General features: G+C 35.4%; 1 protein-coding gene across 2 annotated transcripts in view; it reads right to left on the bottom strand.

The window, feature by feature from the left end:
- gcgrb (glucagon receptor b) overlaps positions 1-15,572 on the bottom strand; it is a 37,816-nt gene extending 22,244 nt beyond the window's left edge. Inside the window, exon 1 of one of the 2 annotated variants that reach the window (XM_065274364.2) lies at positions 15,418-15,572. The gene's annotated coding sequence lies outside the window, so the exon portion shown is untranslated. The remainder of the gene's footprint in view (positions 1-15,417) is intronic. The other variant, XM_065274367.2, reaches the window with a different exon arrangement.
- Positions 15,573-23,357: the final 7,785 nt, after the last annotated feature.

Below are 23,357 nucleotides of genomic sequence, written 5' to 3'. Positions count from 1 at the left end.
GTGATTTGTTGAAATTTCAATATTTTTTCAATATTAATGGAGGGTGCAAACGTGATATTGATTCAATGGTTGACAAATCAACGATTTTTTACATTGTTTCAATGGTTGCATGCTATCTGGGTGACCATGTAAACACACATATTTTTGACAGTGTTTTCGTGTATGTGAATTTTTTTATAAACGCAAACGAAAAACATTTAATTTTTTACTACATTGTTGTTGTGTACACAAAGCCTAAGTAATTGACTTATTGTATAACAAACAAAACAAAATTGTGTGTATCCAGATTATTAAGTGGTCTTAGCGATGTCCTCAGTTTCCCAGTATTCCGCTCTTTTTAATATAACCTCAAAAACTGCATTAATCTTGACATTTTCTATCCCCCAAACATGACCCTCGCACATATCGTATAGCATTTTTACATTAAGATACGTTTAAAATGTTTATTGACATAGCCCACAATTATGTTTGGAGACTTACTTCCAACCTTTCAACATCAATTAGAGAAACAAATTAATATTTTGGAATAAATATCAAAATAGTGCACATATATTTGAAAGCACGTTTTAAAGGTAATCGTTGCAGGCTTGTGTAAGATACAAGAGTTAATGTGCTGAACTAGACCTGTGTGATCTTGTGAACAATCAACTTCATCATCTACATTACCTTGACACCAGTTAAAGTCAATACAAAAACATTTAAGCATTCCCTTGATGAATCACTGGCTTTGAGATTTTGTTACATACCGCAATACCATTCAGATATTTTGAATGAGTTAAGTGCTGAAGTACTTCTCAAGGTCACTGTAGATTGGATTTTAAGTACTAGAAGGGTGTGAGGTCATTACCTCTCTGTTTGTTTGTGCATTGATTTTTTTCAAGCACGAATCGGGAAGTTTTTCTCTGTAAGCTAAATACTAAACTGTGTGCATTCAACTGCTTGTTTAGGAGTGTGTGTACAGATGGTTGGAAGATTCTGGACTGATTCTCAGAGGTTCTCATGGGTGTTTGCTGAATACAGTGTGGGCATAAATCCAACAACACCCAGCTGAGAGCCATTAAACTGCAGCCTCTACTGTATATACCCGCTTCAATTCTCTATGGAGCACCTCAAGAATGTCCAGTGTGTATAAACAACTGTACACGTCCAAATCCCATACACATTTTACATTAGATACGGCTGGATATGTGATGCTATCCCATACACATAAAATCTGCTAATTCATATATTATTATAAGTAATGTATAATCATTTCCGAGAATTGTTTCGAAACACATTATAAATGTTAGAAATGTATTTCTGAAACACTTTACAAGACTGTGAACTATGTAGTACTGAATTCTGGACTTAAACTGTTTTTCCACATTTGTGTATTCAGAATTATTTGGGCGGGGCTAAAACGGTGGCTTGATGATGCACTGGAGCCACAGAGCATGGCCCCGCCCCTTAAACAATTGCAAGCATCCATTCAAGTTGTAGCGGCATTTGAAAGTTAAAAGAGACGGCAGCTTTTCTGTGAGTGTCCGTGGTTTCAGAAGCCAATCCTGCCTCTTTTTCCAAGACTGTTTTTGATAACTTATTTTATTTGATAACTTATGTTTTTTTAATCATTCAAATTTGGTAGTTGGTTAATCAATTTTTTCTGTGGTGAACACATTTAACATCAGACATTACTTTAATGATGCGTTCAAATCATGTCGAATATATTGTATTAACGAGATGAATGCCATGAATGACACCACAAAGGCGTCTTTAAGCCCAGAGTTTACAAGTTGGGGACGTCTCAGCAAGAAACATATAGGAACCAATAGAAGCAACGGCTGTAGTTGACAGATGAAAGGCTTTTATTTACAGCTAAATATAAGCTGTCTATACAAAATATGATACACTGTAAAAAAATTCCGTAGAAATTACAATGTTATTGCAGCTGGGTTGCCGGTAATTTACCGTAGATTTACATTTATGTTATTTACTGGCAAGAATTTGTTCAAAGTTAAATACATTTTTAATATTAACAAGTCTTTATCTTTACAGAATAAAACTATACAATTACAGCCTCATGCAAAGCATTCTGGGAACCAGAAATCATCATCAAACTTTTTCTGTTTTTTGCTTCAGATTTTGTTTCCCAGAATGTTTTGCTTGATACTGTTTTTGTAGTTTTACTCTGTAAAGACAAAGACTTGTAAATGTTTAATGTTCATTTAACTTTGAACAAACTCTTGCCAGTAAGTAACATAAATGTAAATCTACGGTAAATTACCGGCAACCCAGCTGCAATTTCTACGGAATTTTTTTACAGTGTAGCACTGTAATATAACAGTTAATATGTATAACGCTACAGTTTACAGTTTTACAGTTAAATGCTTGATCTGCATACAGTACTTTGTTTTTTATTTTATATAAGTAAAGTTAACCAACCTTGCTGTATTTTGGTGTCATTCATTAAAATCAGCTACACGCCATCTTGCGGCAAAACATGCTTGCGAAAGTGACTTGGACACAACTGATGTCGTAAACAAGACTTACCAGCTCATAAATATGAAGGATGGATTTCTGTGTTAAGTAGTGCAGGTGTGTGCACGAAAACCCAAAAGCTCCAATATTCTTAGTCACAGCTGTAATTAACTTCCAGTCTCACACGTGAACATGTGACGCATGTGCATGAATTATTATTCAAAAGTCTGATAACCAAACACCTGCCTCACACACCAAGAATAATTGTGAATGAAAGGAGGTCAGAACCGGGTTAAATTCAAATCTGAGATGAGCGGATACGCCTCAGCATACATCACCTCAGAATTACAATGTCTTCATCAAATACTGGTTATTACAAAAGTTTCAGATATTGCCTCATTATTAAACCAGCATTTTTTTTTATTTCAGACTTTAAATGAAATTTTGCACACCAGAGATTCCAAGAAAACAATCTGGGTTCTAGACCTCTATTGTTTTTTTTTTTTTGTTTGTTTTTTGGCTCATATTATCATGTATGTGTGATGTTTACTGATTAAATCTTAAAGTTTCAGTAAAAGAATCACAAGCTCGTTTTATACAAAAATGCAATCTTCCTTCTAAATGAAAGTTGAAGTGAACGAGACGTATTTGCCACAGTATGGTAACCTAATGTGACCTCTGCATTTAACCCATCCATTGAATACATGCACTGCAAATAGTGAATACACACACATCCAAAGCAGTGGGCAGCTATCACTGCAGTGCCCGGGGAGTAATTGGGGTTAAGGTGTCTTGTTCAAGGGCAACACAGTTGCAACCTATCAGTCGTGAGCCCCTAACCGAGTCACGAGCCTCACACCCTAACCATTAGGCTAAAACTGTCCCTAATGTCCTTAAATGACAGCGATTCACATGCATGTACAGCATTTCCCTGTATTCAGATGCTGCATGTTGCTTTACAATAATCCAAGATGCTCAGTCAAACACACACACACACACACAGTAAAACCAAACCCTATTCATTCACCAATCAGACCGATCATTTCTCTCCTCTCTCTTCCTCATTTGCGGCGTTCTGCTGTCACTCGCATGATGTATAGCAAGGCGGCAGACCTACACAAAGTCGGTTTACTTGTTGGATTTCACGAAAAAAGAGAGAGAGAAATGAGTGTCATTGCGGAAAATCCAGATGGCAACAGAAAGAGTGACAATGCAACAATGTTGGTTCTGAAAAAAAGGCAAGAAAAATCTTGTATCACTGCCACAAGTTCCCCATCATTTTATTATATTTTTGTGGAAAAAAATTAGAATCCTAAATTCATTTCCCATAGAGAAAAATTGTGATTCACAGCCTTAGCTTCCAAATATGGTTGCAAGCAAATTAAGGATGCACTGATCATATCAAACCTGGATTATAACATCATCAGTACTTTCACAATAGCCAATGAGAGACAGAGGTGAATGACAGACCTTTTGAAATAGCACAAACAAACTCCTGTATGTATCCGGTAGACAGTGGAAAAGATGAAACAGCTTGTGTAAATGTAGTAACAACACGATTGCCTGAATAACACATCTGTGAAAGCGTATCACTCCAGTTGCCTCACAAACAGCTGAGGAGGAATCATCTGGGTTTTAACACGGCAAACATCCTTGCTTCCCTTTTAAGCTCTCTTGTGAATGAAACTGGCCTCGTAAGAAGCGTATAAGAGCCACTCGGCCTTGAGTTGGTGAATCTAATACGCATGTTGATGATTTTCTGCATCTCAAGTGCTTGTTCACTGTTTAATTTCATTTCCTCGTACAATTCCATCACGATCAAGCACTCCAAGCTTTATCTGTATGTCTGTATAGGGCGAGATCACTGAAGGCCAACTTCATTAGGAAAAAACGACTCCCACTCATAGCTTATGTGCATGTGTCATCTGCATTGACTTAACATCCAATTTGCTAAAGTAATTATGCAAATCCGGTTCAACAATGCAAAAAATTTTGGCTAAATACAATTTACATGTTGCCAATTCTCATCGAGAGGGTCGGCTTTGAGATCTGGAGGTTTTGGTCATGACCTGGCATACTTTACTGGGATCAAACAGAATCACTCTCCTATATGAAGATGTGCTCTCAGCTGTACCAGGTTTCTACATGAACATCATAGTAATATAATTTAATACATTTATGCTGCCATGATCTACATAACTGGCCCCTAATGTTAAGAGACAGATCTGTTTGTTATTTGTATATATTTATAATTATATAGTTTCATGTAAATGTAAACTGTGTGGAGGAAAAATTTGATTGATTTTAAAAGTTAGTTTACAAAATAATAATGTGATGTTATCGAAACCAAAAGATGTAAGTCAAGCGCGTGAGCGGTGCAGCACATGGTTGGTCTAGAGAGCGCACAAGCACCTCCAGTGAAGCCTACGCGAGCAGTGAAAAAAGAAAAAAAACATCAAATATGCTTACTAGTTCATCGAGAATCGATTCGGAATTAAATCAAGACTGTCCAAATGATTCCCACACCTAATGTAAACTAAAGAAATAATACACTACAGTACTTATAACATGAGCAAACTGAATATGAAATCTATTAGTTACAATTAATTCCTTAATTGATTAATTCCCTGAGCATCAGGTGTAAATACCATCTGGATGGGGTTAAACATAAAAAACGTCACAGTATTCCACAACATATGGCATTCTGAGATCCTGACGCTCCATAGAGTCAATAAACAGTAAACATTCTGTATGTAAATCAGTTTCTGGAGAAATGGAAAGACTTCACAGGTTTGTGAGCAGATTGCTTGCTCCCGAACAGATGGGGCTGGGCAAAGTGCAGAAATGAGAGTTTGTGTGCACACCAGTGGGGCTCGTACCCCAAACGGCCACATTACAACATGATACTATACCCACAATTCCTCAAAGAAATCCACTGGGGAAATCGAAGAAAGGATGAAATAAAATAAAACTTAATGGCCAAGAAAGTCTTTCTAAGGAAGTACAGCACTCATTACTTTAATATGATTCACTTTATTCTGATGACAAAGAGACATGGTCACATAACTCCTATATAATATAAGCTATGTTTGAAAGAGATTGGAGTATGACATCAAAGTACATCGAGAGAGATTCAAGAGCCTATGAAGCATTACGTCAATGGATCTGTGCAGCGCTGCAAGCGCAATATTTAAAAAAAATGCAATAAAATAAAGAAATAAAGCTCTGACTTATAAGCAAAGTTGTTTGCTATTGTAAGTCAAGCAATGTATTTAAAGTTAAAGCTTGTATTATTTTATATATAGCTTTACTTACTGACTTTATTGCATACTACATTGCATAGTTTGATATTTCAAGCAAGCCTGGCTATTTTCTAAGCATATGGTAGTGCATAATTGTGTGCATGTATATGGCCATGTAAGCATGTAATGCACATATATTCAGATGATAAGCCTATTAAGCTTAATTGTAGAGAACAGAATTCGCAATTCATATAAAGGCTCATTCCCTTGACAACCATTGCTATGGTGATGGGATGCAAAGGAACTGGTTGAGTTGGTGGGAGGAACCAGTAGGGATGATCAAAGGGCATATACTGTATGGTGAACCAAGTATAAAGGTATCTAATGGAAGACAACAACATCAACTCATCACTGCACAGCTCTTTAATGTGAGACAGACAGGCAGAGAAAGGGAGACGGGATGACACGACTAAAAGTTTTAGAGGTAATTCTGTCTGGTCACTGCAAATGGTTTTGGCAGGAAGTGAAAGATCAATGCATGTTGGTGTCAGAAACCATGAGCAGGAGAAACCTGAGCCTTTAGAAAACCCGAGGGTGTAAATCTAAATGCCATCTATCCATTAAACTGTCACACATACACCCAAGACCATTGCTATAGCAAGCGAGCGAGCGAGAAAGAGAGAGAGAGAGAGATAAATGATAAAACAAAGCCAAAACATCCATCATTTTCAGCACAGCTCTTTAATGTTAGCATTAAAGACAGAGAGGCAAGGTCTAAAGAGGGAGACAGGCCGATAGTTTTAATAGTTTTAGTGGTGTTCAATAAGGTAATACTGTCAGACCACAGCAAACAGTTTTGGCGAATCGATGTGTGTTGAAGTTACAAACAGCCAGCAGAAGAAAGCTGAGCCTTTGAAGAAATCTGAACTACTGAACACTACTGCGAAACTCTAAAAAAGACAAAAGCAGCAACATATAAATACTCCATACGACACCCAGGAGGACACAAAGAGACCAGAGTCCGTTTTCAAAGCACGTTTGCACAACTGTACATGCGTCAGAAAACTTAGTTTTAAAATATATAAAAGTAGGAGTCACTTCTATCAAACTCTCCATGAGTGATCCACTGCCAACAATGACAGATCATTGGCTGATTCAACAAACTGAGATGAATCATTTACAACTTCAGCTACCAGCTAGATAACAGAAGACCATCTGTGGGAGAATATGGCCAAGAAACATTATATAATCAATGTTAAACAATCAATACTTAACACCCCAGGTCACGGTACAACCAAAGAGACATCTGAGGAAATAACATGCATGACCAAAGCTCTGCTTATATGAAATAACACATTCAGAAATACAGATCTGAGAATGTCACGCTTTTAAAGAAGGCAAAGTGCAGCCTCAAGGCTTTGGTTTTATAGTGTTTGTTTGTGTGTGTTTCTACAAACAGGCAATAGAGCCTGACATTTCCACAATAATATATGGCACTGTGTTTGGGAGTAACTAACTAAAAGCAGCATCGTGTTTTTCTGAATTAACCACATTTGTCTGATGCGTCACGGTTAGTTTAGCATTTTTTATACTAATATGCAGCTCAGAATGTTGCTTTTCCAAGTACAGTGTTTGTGCACAGTTTAAAACAGAGAACTAAACATTTTTAGTTAATTCAACTTAAAAATATTTTAAGGCAACCAGGTAACTTACTTTTTCCAAGTTGAACAATTTTTTTGAAACTATTTTTAACCAAAAACACAAGACAGATACATTACAGTACTTAAAGGTGAAATGTGTAAAATTTAGTAAGATATTGAATATAACATACATAACTATATTATCGTAGACCTCACTAATAATCAGATATGTTTTTTTTTTTACCGTAGAGTGAGCCATTTTATTTACATACGCGGGTCCCGTTGCATGGAAGTTGACATACCGTAAATCCTCTAATATTGGCCTGTATTCCATTAGCGGCCGGGTCTCTAACATTGGCCGGTCTCTTTGTCAGCGGAGGTAAATAAAGGCCGGTCTCTAATAGTGGCCGGGGCTATTATTAGAAGTAACATTTTTCTGGGCAGGCCACAACATTATGCTTGTCATACATGCAAATACCACAGGGGGGCAATGTTTGCTCACGAATCCAAGCCATCGCAACGGTAGCCTGGTCATGTCAATCAATCAATCACTTCGCGTTTGAGGTTTGACTCGCACGTGAGACTTCAGTCAACATTGTTTACCATGGCAGCTGCGGAGCCAAAGAGGAAGAGGAGGAAACTGAGGAGGAGGAGGATTAAACAGAATTGGAGGATTTTTTTTACTTCAAACCAAACGAAACCGGACACACAACAACATGACATAGGACTATAATTGAACGATCTGAGGATGGTTAAACTTTGGAGTGGTAAGGTGTCTAAACCAGTAAGTTGCCTTTTGTTATGAATACCGGTAGCCTAATTATCACAGTGTATGGTTAAATGTTTAAAATGCACCACCGTTATGTTCGCTATGTTTTTGCCAGTAGCCTGAATTACCATTATTTTTTGTAAATGTTCTGTATGCATACCATAATGTTATATGGTAACTGTACATTTTCCATAAATGAACCTAGTATTTTATAGGTTCAAATTGACACAAAATCTCGTTTTTATTCATTCTACTGGTAGTCCGTTTTGCTCAAATAGAAATAAAGGCCTGTCTCTAATTCTGGCCTCCTTCCAATAAAGGCCTGGGTCGTGATGTGCTTGAGTAAAATAAAGGCCCGGGCCTATATTAGAGGATTTACGGTAATGTTCCTACAGTAGCCCTAAATGGAAAAAGTCCCACCAAGTGAAAAGTTGGGTCAACTTAAAAAACTACTTCAATTGGTAACACTTACAAATGTTTCAAGTTTTTCACCTAAAGTGAAACTAAAGTGAAAAAATTGAAGTCATTTTTTAAAGTTGAACCAACTTTTTAATTTGTAGATCCCACAACAACAACAGATTAATAAAAAAATATAGGCTTCTAAATAATGTCTGAATATGAATTTAAAAGTGCAGAAGGGTAGAAAGAAAATATTATCAGCTAAGTATAAGCCAGCAGAAAAGCTCCACCATAAACTGTATCTTCCCTTTGGAATTTTATGATGTGTGATGATGTCTTGTAGCGGTCGGACCACACATTTTTATGTTCATTATAACATTACAGTATGTGAACTTATTGGATGTTACTTCCTTCACACAATCTCATCACTTCACAGTTCTGTAATCTAATACAAGGTCTTAATTACATATTGTTCATAACAAAGAAACTAAATGATTTAAGATTGTATCCATGAGGCGTAACAGACTCTTTTCTATGCAATAAAACCACAGAATACACAATCACACATATAACAATAGAGAGGTGTTCTGCTATGATGATGTTCTGAGGGTTTTAATTAATGTGTTGAAATGGACTGCTATGATGCTAATTTTTGGTTTAGATAAAATTGTGAAATCTCTAACATATTCTGGACTCGAGATATGACCCAGATCCATATTTCAATGCAAGTCTATGAAAAGCTATTATTGCCCATCACTTTCCTAAAGCACAGTTGATTAATCATTCATATAGCAATAACTTTTCCAATATTTAATAACTTTTCCAACTTTTCCAATTGCCTATTCTGTCTCGTGTTTCCACATTGTCCTTTAAAAGAAGACACTCACATCTCAGATCTTTCATTACTGACTCATTTAGCAGACTCTTTTACTGTATCTTACAAAAGAAGGGCATTTAAAATTATGTCTATACACTCAAAAATATCCTGGGTTATTTTCAAACCAGCACTGGGTCAAAAATGGGTGAGCCCAACCGTTGAGTTAAATTAACCGTACAGAAAATTTGTGAACCAACAATGAGTTTAAACAGCCCAGCATTTCAGTTTGAATTACAACCCAACATGCTGGGTTCCTCTCTTTATCACCCAATGCTGGGTTGAAAATAATCCATTATTTTTTAGAGTGTAAGGGGCCAACTTTGCATTAAGTCAGTGGCTCTCAAACTGGGCGGCCCTAGATGGTGCCAGGGGGCACCAGTTTTAGGAAAATTTATTAAATACATTAATTTATCATAAATTCTGTATAATCAAACTTCAGAAAAATAAGGCTACCAACCAACCGTACTACATTGTTTAATTCAATATGTTTTGTTTAATTCTAAGCTTGAGAATTTTCTTTGGGAAGGGGGCAAAAAGGGATGCGCCCTACAGAAAGGGGCGCATGGCAAAAAGTTGAGCAAAGTTTAAGTTCAACTCTTAACAAACAGATCTAAACCAACTATTTAAGAGCTTCAGGATTACTTGAAAATAATAAGCAGGTGTGTTATATAATAAGTGTTGTAATACAATAAACAGTAAATGAAAAGGCCAAGATTAAATGTTCTCTCTTCCCCCACCTCTCTCTCTTTCTCTCGCTCTCATTCCCTTTGACTTTGGAGAAGAAACTTAGTTATTCAAAACAAGTTAATTAACAAATATATCAGTAGTAACCAACCCAGATAGCATGCAAACCTTTGAAACAATGTTAAAAACAGTTGATTTGTCAATGTTAACTTCGTTGAATCAATATCAGGTTTGCACCCTCCATTTATATTGAAAAAATATGGAGATTTCAACAAATCACCATTATTGTGATCAGTGTTTGCTTTAGTTGGGTCCTTGACTCTTGTTATTCACTAAGTTAAATCTTTCTTTTCTTTTTATTAGTGTTTGTTTGTGTTTATGTAGAAACACATCTGCATTGGAAAAGAAAGATGTGTTTCAAAGTTAAGTTGAAACTGATTGCTTTTAGTGAAGAAGTCAAGATTATACCAAATTAAGCTGCTTTATATGATTATGTTGATCCATTTTTGACATTTATAATTGTTTTGGTTTGTAAATACACTGTGACAAGGCAAACAGAAAAGTTGCTGACACATTCAGACATCATTACTCATCCTACAAATCTCGACAATGGTGACAATCATCAAACAAATTCATATAAAACAATCAACTGCAATGCATGCTGGGAGTTATAAATCAGTTTAGTACTACGATGATACCCAGCATGCATTGCAGCATGAAGCTTTCTTTTGTTAATCTTCACCATTGATGAGATTCATAGACCGATTCATGATATCAGAGATAGATTCAGTAGTTTAACTTTTTAAATGTGTTTTTGTAATCCTCAAAATAACAGTCCTGACACAGTTTCCAACTAGTACTGTAAAATCATTTTTTTGCATAACTTTAACAGTATTTCATTTATATTATTTAGGTATATCTACAAGAATTAAACTACTTGATAACATTAGATCTTTGTTTTCTTTGCAATAGCAGATGTATTTTAAAACACTGCTTCAGCAGCCAAAGAAAACTTACCATTAAAACACAAGAGTAAAGGGCCCAGCTAAAGCAAACACTGATCACGATAATGGTGATTTGTTGAAATTTCAATATTTTTTCAATATTAATGGAGGGTGCAAACGTGATATTGATTCAATGGTATTAACATTGACAAATCAACGGTTTTTAACATTGTTTCAATGGTTGCATGCTATGTGGGAAGAAAGCACAACAATTACAATTCATTCTGTTATTGCACAAATCTTTCTCATTGCGTCTGTAAAACAGCTTGGAGCAAACTCATGAATTACACAATAAATTGAGTGCATGATTAGTTTTGTACAGATGTACCAGCACGGGACTAACTGATAGATAAGATAGAGAATTCAGATGAGTTAGTTTGACATGAGCCTCATTAGACTTCCAGACCTTTCCTTAGAAAGACTTGAGGCAAGAAAATGTGTTGTTTATAAGCATGTGTTATCTTGTGTTCACAACTGGTTGAGTGAATTATGCAAATCACATGAAGGTGCAAAAAACGCCTCCCAAAATAATGCTGTTTGCAATTTTCTTTGGAGAACTTTCCAGTTTGCGAGTGCTGGATTCACCTCAATCTGTGACTCTACAGCAACGGTAGTCCACCACTGTCATCCCTTCACCTGAATCATATCAATACCAAGAATGATCATACACTGATTAATCTATAGAAAATATAAACAAATTACTCTTTAAAATTAATCTCTGTACGCCACCTTTCCACCAAGTCATACAACAGATTTGTGTGAAAAAACAGATCAAAATTAATTATGGAAAATTATCCCTCCCACCTCATCACAAGGGGTCAATCTGCTTTGCGTCGTGGTTGTGCATCATTTTCGAATAATTCAATGGCCTGTCGTCAATTATTCCTTACATGGCTATTGTTAGTTTTAGTCCCAGTCCTAGCAATATACAGTATGTGCATCCTATCCTAGCAGGCAAAATAAAGGGTCATGTATATTTTAAAAGTCCTCAGGCTGGTGACGACCCTACAAAGTTAAAATATTTCTGTTCTCCCTAGACCTGCATTTCTATATAAGGGAAATTGTATAGACCTGAATACAAATATTTTTTCAATGGGGTGAGTTTGAGATGAAAATGATTGGCCCACACATCTTGAGCATGCAAGGGTTGTGTTGTTGTGTTTCTGGTGTAAATGACTCGTGACTCAAACTGTGCACTGTGTCTGAACCAAAGATTACAGAGAGCAGATATCAGATGTAGTTCAAAGATAACTGTTTCAAAACATTGTTAGCTGCCATACTGTCTACATCAGCAACTACTATCAAGGCAGCACTAGTAAGTGAAATCTAATAAATGACTTGTTTGAAAGGCTCTTAATAGGAAGAAACGTTGCACGTCACACAAACCAGTGCTATGCGTAAGTGTGTATGTAGGTTAAAGGGGCCACGTCACAAAATCTTTTTAAGATGTAAAATAAATCTTTGGTGTCCCCAGAGTACACATGTGAAGTTTTAGCTCAAAATACCATATAGATAATTTATTATAACAGGAAAGTGCATATTAAGGGGCGGTATTATTATAATATGATCTCCTTTTGACATCATAAGGAGAGCCAAATTTCTGGTTTACCAAAACTAAGTTACTGGGTTGATCTTTTTCACATTTTCTAGGTTGATAGAAGCACTGGGAACCCAATTATAGCACTTAAACATGGAAGATGTTTATGCCATGGCCACTTTAAGACCATTGCTGTAAAGCAGATGAATTTAAAGTTGTTATTAAAAAGATAACAACTCTTGAAATAATGATTATTCACGAAAGAGTGCAGGGACATATTTTGAAATTGTTGATAGACATTTGGTTTCTAAACCCCTAGTAAGACACCAAATAAGGACTTTATTAAATATTGAATATGTGATATGCATTAACTTAATGGTTTTTACACTGGGCATGTTTGCTACTGTCCAAGCCCAAGTATGAGGACTTGCGTAAACATCACGCATCTATTTTTTTTATGCACAGCAGAGCGTGCGACAGCTGCACATATTTGCATCACAATGCACAATTCATCATTTGTGCATTGTGGAAACTAATTACGTCATCATCGGCTAAAACGCATGCAATTTAGATGAGTGCACATCCAAGTGCGAGCTAAATCACACCAGGTAGTCTTGGGTTCTGTGTGGCTATCAAAAGACTGTCTGAAAATTCAGGATGACAGAATGTTGCAGAGCAAAGTTTGTTGAGTTACAAGCTCAACGAATGGTGCACATATAAAGGCACCCATTATGCAAAGTCCACTTTTACAAGATGTCTGAACACCCTACGATGAAAAAAATCACCAGTTTCTTGTTTATTAAATCCCATTAAACCAAAGCAGTCTCATTAGACATGTCATTTTGATTCTCTTATCAATGTGAGGTCACACTGATAAAGCCCCGCCCACTTACACTCTTAAATTAAGTTCCACCCTCACAATTTGTACTCTGTCTACTACTGCAGAATCTAGTGTCTCATACTGTATTAATCAGATCTAGTTGAACTAAAAGCACTCACTGTTTGTTGTAAGGAAGTTAGGAGCTGTAGCTCATTTGCATTTAAAGGGTACAGGCATTAAAACAGTGCGTTTTTGCTCCCACCCAAATAGGCGCATTTTGGACATGCTATAATAAATGATCTTTGGGGTATTTTGAGCTGAAACTTCACAGACACATTCTGGGCACACCTGAGACTTATATTCCATCTTGTCAAAAGGCCATTATATGTGCTCTTTAATCTGTTTAACCAACCAATGGAAGACACAAACAAGAGAAAGTAAAACAAGAAGGTAAATGTATGTAAAGCTCCTGCTAGAATATATTTCTGTGTACTGTATACATGTGCTGTGTTTGTAGTTTATTCTGCCACACTCACAGGCACCTTGCCAGTCCAACCCAGCACACACACACCAACCCAAGCAAATATTAAATCTAAGCACGATTAGTACTGAAATAATCCCATCGCACATCAGCTCCAGCACTGCTATTGAACTACTAAATGATAATCATGTTTACAATGTGTCAAATATAAACACTCCAGTAACATAATGTCAATTTTATGGCCCTGCAATTCTCCACTGTTTGTTTAAAGCTCTGTCTGCCTGCTCCTAATTACACATCAATTTGCTTTACTAAACTGTCTACACACACAAACACAGTTTATTATTCACAGAACAGCAGGCCACCCCTTAATGTGAAGCACACCCAAGGGAAATGACTTCCACATCTCAAGAGTTTAAATAAACACTAAACACAATAAGACCGGTCAAATGAGCATTACCCAAGAAATTGTCTTGTTCTGCATTCATGTGCCATTTAGAGGAATTATAATGTAATTAATTAATTAATTTATGTGCACTTCACTTTAACTTTGGACAATAAAAAGATCTGCCATGAATGCTTCAATAACGAAAAGTGCCTTGTTAATGGCATGTATTTGTACACTGGAATAACATTGTATTACCATGGTACTCTTTTCACCCTGGACTCAAAAAGGAAATTAGATTTAATAAAACTTTATATTATGGTAATATTTTATTCAATGCAAAAATGTTCGATTATAATAAAAGGACTCCCTTGTCCTAAAGCAGATATCTTTTGGACATTTTATGTGAGATTGCCCTGGGCATTAATATGACACTGTAAAAAATTAAAATGGTTATTACTTCCTGATATGACCCATCAATATTACATTGCTTTTACCCATATTTACATTGATTCAGTTAAAACAACATTAACGTAAACATATCAAGCTGACAAAACACTTACTGCGTGCGTGGTACCATGGTGTTATGGTATGGTATTACCCCAAAAAAGATTATTTTATGTGTTGAAAATCTGCAATTTAGATTTCAATTGTGCTGTAAAGCAATATTTAGATATAAAAAGTGCCATGTCGTGTAGGTGACTGTTTGGACACATGCGCAGTGAAATCCTCTCAACGAATCACTTATAAAAATTAACCATGGTTTTATTATTTTAAATGTGTAGGTTGCCTGGTTGTTTAGCATTGTATTATCATACTTTTACTACAAGTTAACGTGATGACACATACAAATCTCAAGCGTATGGTTCAACCGCAATAAAACCTGTTAAATCATGTTACCATGGTAAATTTAGGTAAGGTACATCATCAGGAACCATCTAAGTGGTTCATACATCATATTTCATAACTAACAAAAACATGTTTTTATCTCTGTGAAATGAACTCAACTCTGATGACTGTAGCAGTTGTAAGCGCGCGCGTAACGAGACCAGAGTGTCTGACAGAGTTAAACAACTTTCATAAATCAATAACCCGCACGAGTGTCAAATCTTAAGCACTTACATGAGAAGCTTTGTCCAGCAGACGGCTCATCCTGTAAATCCAAGAGTTCGTGCAGTGCGCTTAATCCAGAGATCAGTGATGAAGATGGTGATTTATAAAGGGCACTCTTCGTCCCGTGCGCGTCCTTTCCTGCTGATGAGTGCAGAGCGCGTGCGGGATCAGAGTCGTTCGCGAGAGCCCGGCGTGACGTCACCACAGGGTCCGATCAGAGCCTGCGGGCGGCGTGTTTACTAAAGCAGATCAATATCTGTTAAAATGTGATTAAGTCCTCACTCAGCGAACTCACTCACTGTTCTTCCTAAAAATAAATACAACACCAACAGCTCATAGATATTTTCATGCGTTTCAATAATAATAAAATTGTATATAGTTTATATACTATATACAGTGGTATGGTTTAAATTGTTAAAAATAAATAATTCCAATAATTTATTTTAGTATTGCTAGAGATAGTGAGTGAGAGAGAGAGAGAGAGATAGAGAGAGAGAGAGAGAGAGAGAGAGAGAGAGAGAGAGAGAGAGAGAGAGAGAGAGAGAGAGAGAGAGAGAGAGAGAGAGAGAGAGAGAGAGAGAGAGAGAGAGAGAGAGAGAGAGAGAGAGAGAGAGAGAGAGAGAGATGTTTTGATGCTAATTATGTCATCATTCAGCACTGAATTGAATATCATGTATTGAATATCACTCACAATAGAGAAGCACATGGAAATATGATACTGTGTAGCCACATTTAGAAAGTATAAGTCTCACCCCTTAACACACACACAGGACAGACAGTGTATAGTCATGTACATCCTTTTAAGTGTTTACAGATGATTTTGCGTAAATGAAACATTATTAGATACACAGTAGAGCAGCTTATCATCAAATCTGAGAGATCTTTGACTGCAGCTATAAACATGTATGAATAACAAGAGATGATAAATGTTATCAACATTAATATAAGCTGTCACATGGCCTAACTATGAGTTTTAGAAAAGATCACAAACCGATCAGACAATATACCAACGTTTAAATTCTTAAATTTTACCAAGAACAAAATATTTGATCTATGCAATCTACATTTTGAATTGCTGTACACTCAAAAAAAAAAAAAAAAAAAAAAAAACATGCTTTCAACCCAACGTTGAGTCAAAAAGGGACGAACTGAACCCCATGATGGGTTGTTTCAACCCAAAATTCTGGGCTGTTTTAATCAATGGTTGGGTCAAATAAAAAAAGTTCTGGGTTAATTTAATTTAGAAACAATGTTAAATTTTTTTGATTTGTCAGCGCTAATCCCATAAAATTAATATCATGTTAACACCCTCCATTAATATTGGAAAAAATATAGAAATTTCAATAAATCACAATTATGATGATCAGTGTTTGCTTTAGTCTGGCATTTCAATGCTTTTTAGTGTTTAAGTGTTTACCTAGAAATGCATGTGCATTGAATAAGCAAGATGTTTAAAAAATAACCCAGCATTTTTAGACTGTACTCTTACTGCACAATGCATCATATGTGTATATTTTTCATTCTCAATACCAATTTCAGGAGAAACGTCAGATAAATAATTATACATTTACATATAGAAAACTGCAGAGTATTGCAGACATATCCAGTGACTACAAATATGTGTCTATGTGTGGTTTAATGCACTTTGGTCTACTCTGATATAAATTCACAGCACACGTATATTGCAGGCACGCACTACAGATCTTAAATGAATGCTTGGAGAGCTTTAAAGATCAGATAGACTCCAGGCAGCCCACTTCTCTGCATCTGTAAGGAACACAGAGGAGATACGATCACATTTGATTACGAGATAGATGGACAGAAGGTCAGTTTGATATACAATCACCTGAGAAATGTGTTCGTGCTGATTTGGTAAACATTAGCTGCCTCCCACAATGAAAAATGTGTTTCTGTGTGCTGATGCAGGAGAATGTGCATTAAAGAATTCAAATTTGCTGAACAAATGGAAAGAAAACAAGAGCGCTCTTATCGCTTACAGGCTCACGATAAAACGTCTCTCTTTTAAGTATCCAGTTTGTCTTCGTTAAAATACCTCATGGACAAATCTCATCTTATTACACACACATTCAATAGTGGCAGCCCTATTTTATCTCTAAATCTTCCTACCTGAGGCTCTTTCTTATCTCAAAGGACTCATGATGAATAATTAGTTATCTATTCTATTTGGAGACTTCACCATCACCATCTGTGCTCTGTGTACTGTAGGTTTGTTTGACACAGAGTCAAAGAGATTTGCAGTATATATGACTGTAGGGATGTGAGATTCAGTAACTATTTCGAGGGCACAATTTTACCCTTAATTACCCAGATACCATGCAACTATTGAAACAATGTTAAAAACAGTTGATTTGTCAATGTTAATACAATTGAATCAATATCAGGTTTGCACCCTCCATTAATATTGAAAATTGTTTGAAATTTCAACAAATTACCATTATTGTGATCAGTTTTTGCTTTAGTTGGGCCAATTTTTAACATTGTTTCAATGGTTGCATGCTATCTGGGTACTGTTCCAGTTCCTCTGTCAGCTTCAAGTATTTCTGAAATTCCTGGAGAAAGCAAAAATAAATGCAGATATTATTTTATTGAATAAGCCCACATGTTTTGTCCAGAGGTTTTCATCAAAAGTCAAAAACATTCCTACTTCTGTGTAATAAGAAATAAGTATAGTTTTTAATGTTTGTTTGTTAGAGATCATTAGAAAAAGACAGATGTTCAAGAAACAGTATAACTGACACAAAAGTACATCAAGCTTTAACTGTACTAAATCATGTTTTTTGGTTCACAAATAACAGTGAATACTGTGAGAAATGAGATCTGTGTATCATATCTGCCCATCTAAGGCAGTGGAAAAGATTTTCGAACCACAAAGTCTCCAGGTCCGCTCTTTACAAAAAACATCATCAACCATCACGGCAGAATCTGTACAACATTGTGAATTTACTCAAGTATTTCTTCAGAGAATTTACAAGTTACTTAAATCTACAATTTCTGTTATTAAACTTTATAAACTTTGCTTTATCAACCTTTGCAACAAATAATATGTTTAATAAACACTGTTGCAAAGACCTCAAGGCAGAAACACGAGTCAAACTGCCCAACTAAAGGAACCACGGATCACCATAATGGTGACCAAACAATTTCAATGTAGACAAAATTCAGTCTGGTTTGTAATAAGAGATATGTCTTTTCAATTGATTTTATCTAAGGCAGTGGCTGGAAGTTGTAGTTGTAGTTTTGCTCATTATCACCAGGTGTCTTCAATAATCAAATAATCACTCAAATGATTGCTTAAGTATCTTATTAACTCTAACACTGCTTCGGTGTTACTTTTAACACCCTGCTGGTGGTACCCATATAAACACAGAGCCAGTGTTAATTTAACACCGGGGATTTTGCTGTGCAGCGTCACATTTGTCATTTTCACATCATGTACACTTTCATAAATATATAGAAATGTGCAATAAAAGCAGAGAAAGACCAAATATGAAGTACTATACTGACACAGCACCCAAGCATTATTTAGAAACACTGAATAATTCAGTTCATATGAGTATATGAAAATAAAACTCATGAGTCGTGGCCATTCTTAACTAAATCAAAAACAACATCAATAGGCTAAAAATAAAATCTTGATTCAAACAGGTCATGCTGGGTGGCTTGAAGGTGACTTCTTACACAAAACAGGATGACAATCCAATTCTCCAGTGAGTTTGTAGGCCGTTTCTGTGGAGATTTAGTGCCATAGAAATGCAGGGCGCACAGTGGGAGAGTTTATAACAGCTAACAGAAAACTGAGAGTCCAGTGACAGATATAACTTATCGCTATAGCATTCAGAACAAAATTCACTCTGCCCTAAAACTTTACCAATACACATCCACCTCTCTCTCTCTCTCTTTCTCTCTCTCTCTATCAGTACAAATGTCTCGCTCTCTCGAAAAGTTCACTTTCCTTGCACCTACAACAAATCATTTCATTCTGGTCTTGTTCTTTATAAGTTTGTAAGTTGTTCAACTCACTGGTTTGATGATCTATCTTAACATCATACAGGGATTTGGACTTTAAAGCAAGAAATTCATAACTACAATCTAGACGTGCATTGACATGTTTTTTATGTTCTGAATGTTTTCAAGCAATAAAACAAAGACTTGTGAGATGCAGTGTCAGCTTGTCATAGCTCCAGACAGAAAGTCATTACGAAGATGTTTTAGTGCCTTTGCCAAACCTGGAAGAGACGCTTTATCAATCAAAGCCAAGCCACATGCAGACAATCTCCTCTAATGGAATAATAGGCCTAGTTGAGGGCTGATAATGAAACTTCATTAGCGAAAAATTGAATGTGGCTGCTGGATCTCTTTTCTGTAGCCTGTAACAGATACAAAGCGTTTTTAGAGATGCACCCTGATAGGCATCTTATGGAAATGAAACCTATGTGATATTTACCTGCTTGTTATACTCATACATTCAACTAATCGTTTATGAATAAACATTTAAAGGTGCATTGTGTAACTTTAAAAAGGATCAGAAATGCAATATAATATACATAACTATATTATCAGTGCAAGACCTATGAATTGTATTGTTTTATTACCTTAGAATGAGACGTTTTTATCTACAAACACCTTACATGGAAGTCGCTGCCATGTTTCTACAGTAGCCCTAAATGGACAAACTGCTTAATAAAGCATGTTTCATCCCTACGTTTTCTCAGATGATGACATGTTTGTCCTGTGGCAGCTACCGTAGCTTCTCATTGTTGTTCAAAATTGAGGTTGACTGTAATTCGCAATCTCACCACTAGATGCCGCTAAACATACACATTAAACCTTACCCTGGTTATAAACACATATATTGTTTAATCGATTAACACTGGGATTGGCAATTTGAATGTAATAAAGTACAAATCTCATAGTTTACATACTTGAAAAAAATCTTTTTAACTGGAGACTACCATTTAGTTTTTCATCACTATACATTACTTCAAATTTTTACAAAAAAACTTTTTCTATTAACGCTAAAGTGAGGTTAACATATATTATAAAATGATGTAAACAGAAGACAAGAATTATATATGCACACAGGCAGCAGGTGGGGAACTTTTGATTCGCATTTCATAAAAAACAGCTCATCTTCAGTTCTTTTTTGTACAGCCCTTTCACAGAGAGTAACATAAATGAAGAAGAATACAGAAAAAATAGTAATGAAAGAAGATCAAAATAAAGGCGGTATGAGAGGTATGTGTGAGTGATTAAAAATTCTCACATGAAGCATTATAGAAGATAACTTAGTTTTTAGTAAACTGTAGTAATATTTCACAACAACCATTACACATAAATTTCAGAATGCGGCGGCCTCCATATGTTAAAATGAGTATTACATGTTGTTGTTGTTTATATAAGGCATGAAAATATATTTTTATGTGTTTCTATTAATTAATTTTATAGTTGAAGGCAAATATTAAGTATTAAAGTATACAAGTCTTCATAGTCAGGATACGTTTCAAGAGAACGTTAGATTCTTGTGGTTTTCTTGTGGTTTTCTGTTTCTGTGGTGCTTACTGTTCTGCTGTCAGCATGGCATGTTGGTCTCCACTGGGTGAATGTGTGTGTAAAGGTCATTGTAAATGACTGCTCACCGCCTTTGATACTGTTTTAATGAAAAATCTACAATCCTAAGAACTTTTACTTGTTCTGTGTTGACAAACTCCCGAACAAACAAACAAACACAGAAAAACTTGATTAAATGTGACCATGCTTTCCTCATTTATCCTATACTGTGGCAGTCATAGTGCTTATGTGACACAGTCTATTATTTTCAATCACTTGAACCTACAAACACTTCTGAGTTTAAAGTGGTGAGGTAAAAGAAAGTTTCATGCAGCGTTCTAATGATGACACACGAGCAATTCCAGTCGGATGTGACATTTGCAGTCAAAACTTGAAAGATGGATTCTTAAAGAATGTCTTCATTATATTGAACCATCTGTTAATATTTTCCTAAACCCCTGATAATAGAGTGGACATCAGAAAAATATCAGTCTATACTCATGTTTGCTATTTTAGTTGGGGGAAATGTGCATGCATTATGTATGTGACAAAGAAAGGACACACGTTTTTGTTAAACAGCATACTTTGTAGAAAATCTTTGAAATAAATGCACAAACCAGAAGCAATAATACCCAACAAATGAAAAAGGATGGCTCTTCAAAGAACATATAACAAATATAAATGACATTGTTGTTCAGATCTATACTGCGATATAAAAACAACGACTAATTTCAGCACATTAAACATGTTTACTTCATTTAAACAATGCAATGAACCACCATTAACACAGATTCTTAAAAAAATAAATGTGATTCTGAATTCTACTGTATGTGAAATAGATTAATTCAGATTGATGCAATTTTACCCTTTGTAACCAGAACCACAGTTATTTATCACATTTATCAAACACATTTCTCTACAACTGAAAGCTTGTCTGCTACTACTGTCTGAATATTTGGAGTGGGGATTTTTATCTTTAAAAATTTCCTACAACATGTTTGTTGCCAAATATATAGGCTGAAGTTAAACCTGCTATAATCTCGTCAAAAATATTTATGTAGTCAATAATATTGCACACTGCAAAAAATGACTTTATTACTTAGTATTTTTGTCTTGTTTTCAGTAAAAATATCTAAATCTGCCAATGGAATAAAAATAATCTTGAAATAACTTTTTTTGCTTGTTTTGAGCAGAAATTCACTTAAATTTTATTTTATTTATTAGACTTATTTTCCTAGGTCATTTTGCTCATCAAAAATACATCTTAATTTAAGAATTTTAAGATATTTTTACTGAAAACAAGACAAAATACTAAGTCATTTTTTGCAGTGCATGTGTGGAACATCAAATGGCATTCTTGAGTGATAATTGTCTTATTTTAATATGCTTACAATGATGAACAGGCATGCAAACATGTGTTTTCATTAAAAGACAGAGAACAGTAACATGATACTGTATTAATAATGATTTTTACCATACCCAGGGCACTTTTAGACACATCACATTGATGTTTTTTTTCTGAGACAGCAATAAATGTTTTGCAGTTCTCAATGCGTTTTTGCAAATGATCTTATTATATTATGACTGTAATTGACATCATAAAGAAGCAGCAGCAAATGAACTTCATTATGACAAGTATGACAAGTTTAGGCTACATTTTGCTAAAAGCATCAAAACATTTTTGAGTTTATAATCGAAATAAGAATATGTTTTTGTGTGAAGAGTGTTGCATTAAAGACACTTGAACATATCTGACATAAGTAAACAGTGTTGTGTGAAGTGTAATGTGAAGTGTGTAATTTATTCACCACCACTAAAACAATGATGGTCAAGTGTTTGTTTATGGGGCGTTTAAACAGGATGTGCTTTTGCATTGTGCATACAACAGAATGTGGATGCTCTTCAACTGTTTTCTTAAAAAAGCAATACTGACAGAGTGAGAAGCTGACTATAGCAAAAGGATTAAATGGCCAAAGACATCTGTATAATGCACGTGTGCACAGAATCAAAGCAACAATAGCAAATCTCCTGATTTAGGATTATCTCACAAAAAGTTATTTTATCTGTAGTTATGAAATCCTAAATCACAATCATCAGCACTTACATTCATTACATCAGACACTTTTATTCAAACTGATTTATTGCTTTAATTTAAAAAGTTACCTGGTTACCTAAAAAAAGTAAAAATTGTTATGTCCACTAATATTTTCAAAATAAGTTAAGTCAAAATATTAAGGGAACCCAATAAATTACAATTTTAAGTTGAACCAACTTTGTAGGAAAGTGAAGGGTGGCCGTTTTAATATGTGCCACTTTTAATGTTTATGATATGAGATTATAAAGTTAGGACCTTTTGTAATACACCATGAAAGGACTGTAGC

Source organism: Paramisgurnus dabryanus, chromosome 4 (assembly GCF_030506205.2).
Source record: "Paramisgurnus dabryanus chromosome 4, PD_genome_1.1, whole genome shotgun sequence".
In the NCBI taxonomy this organism is placed as follows: domain Eukaryota; kingdom Metazoa; phylum Chordata; class Actinopteri; order Cypriniformes; family Cobitidae; genus Paramisgurnus; species Paramisgurnus dabryanus.
The sequence above is the reverse complement of the archived record's forward strand: the minus strand, read 5'-3'. Positions and strand labels throughout refer to the sequence as shown.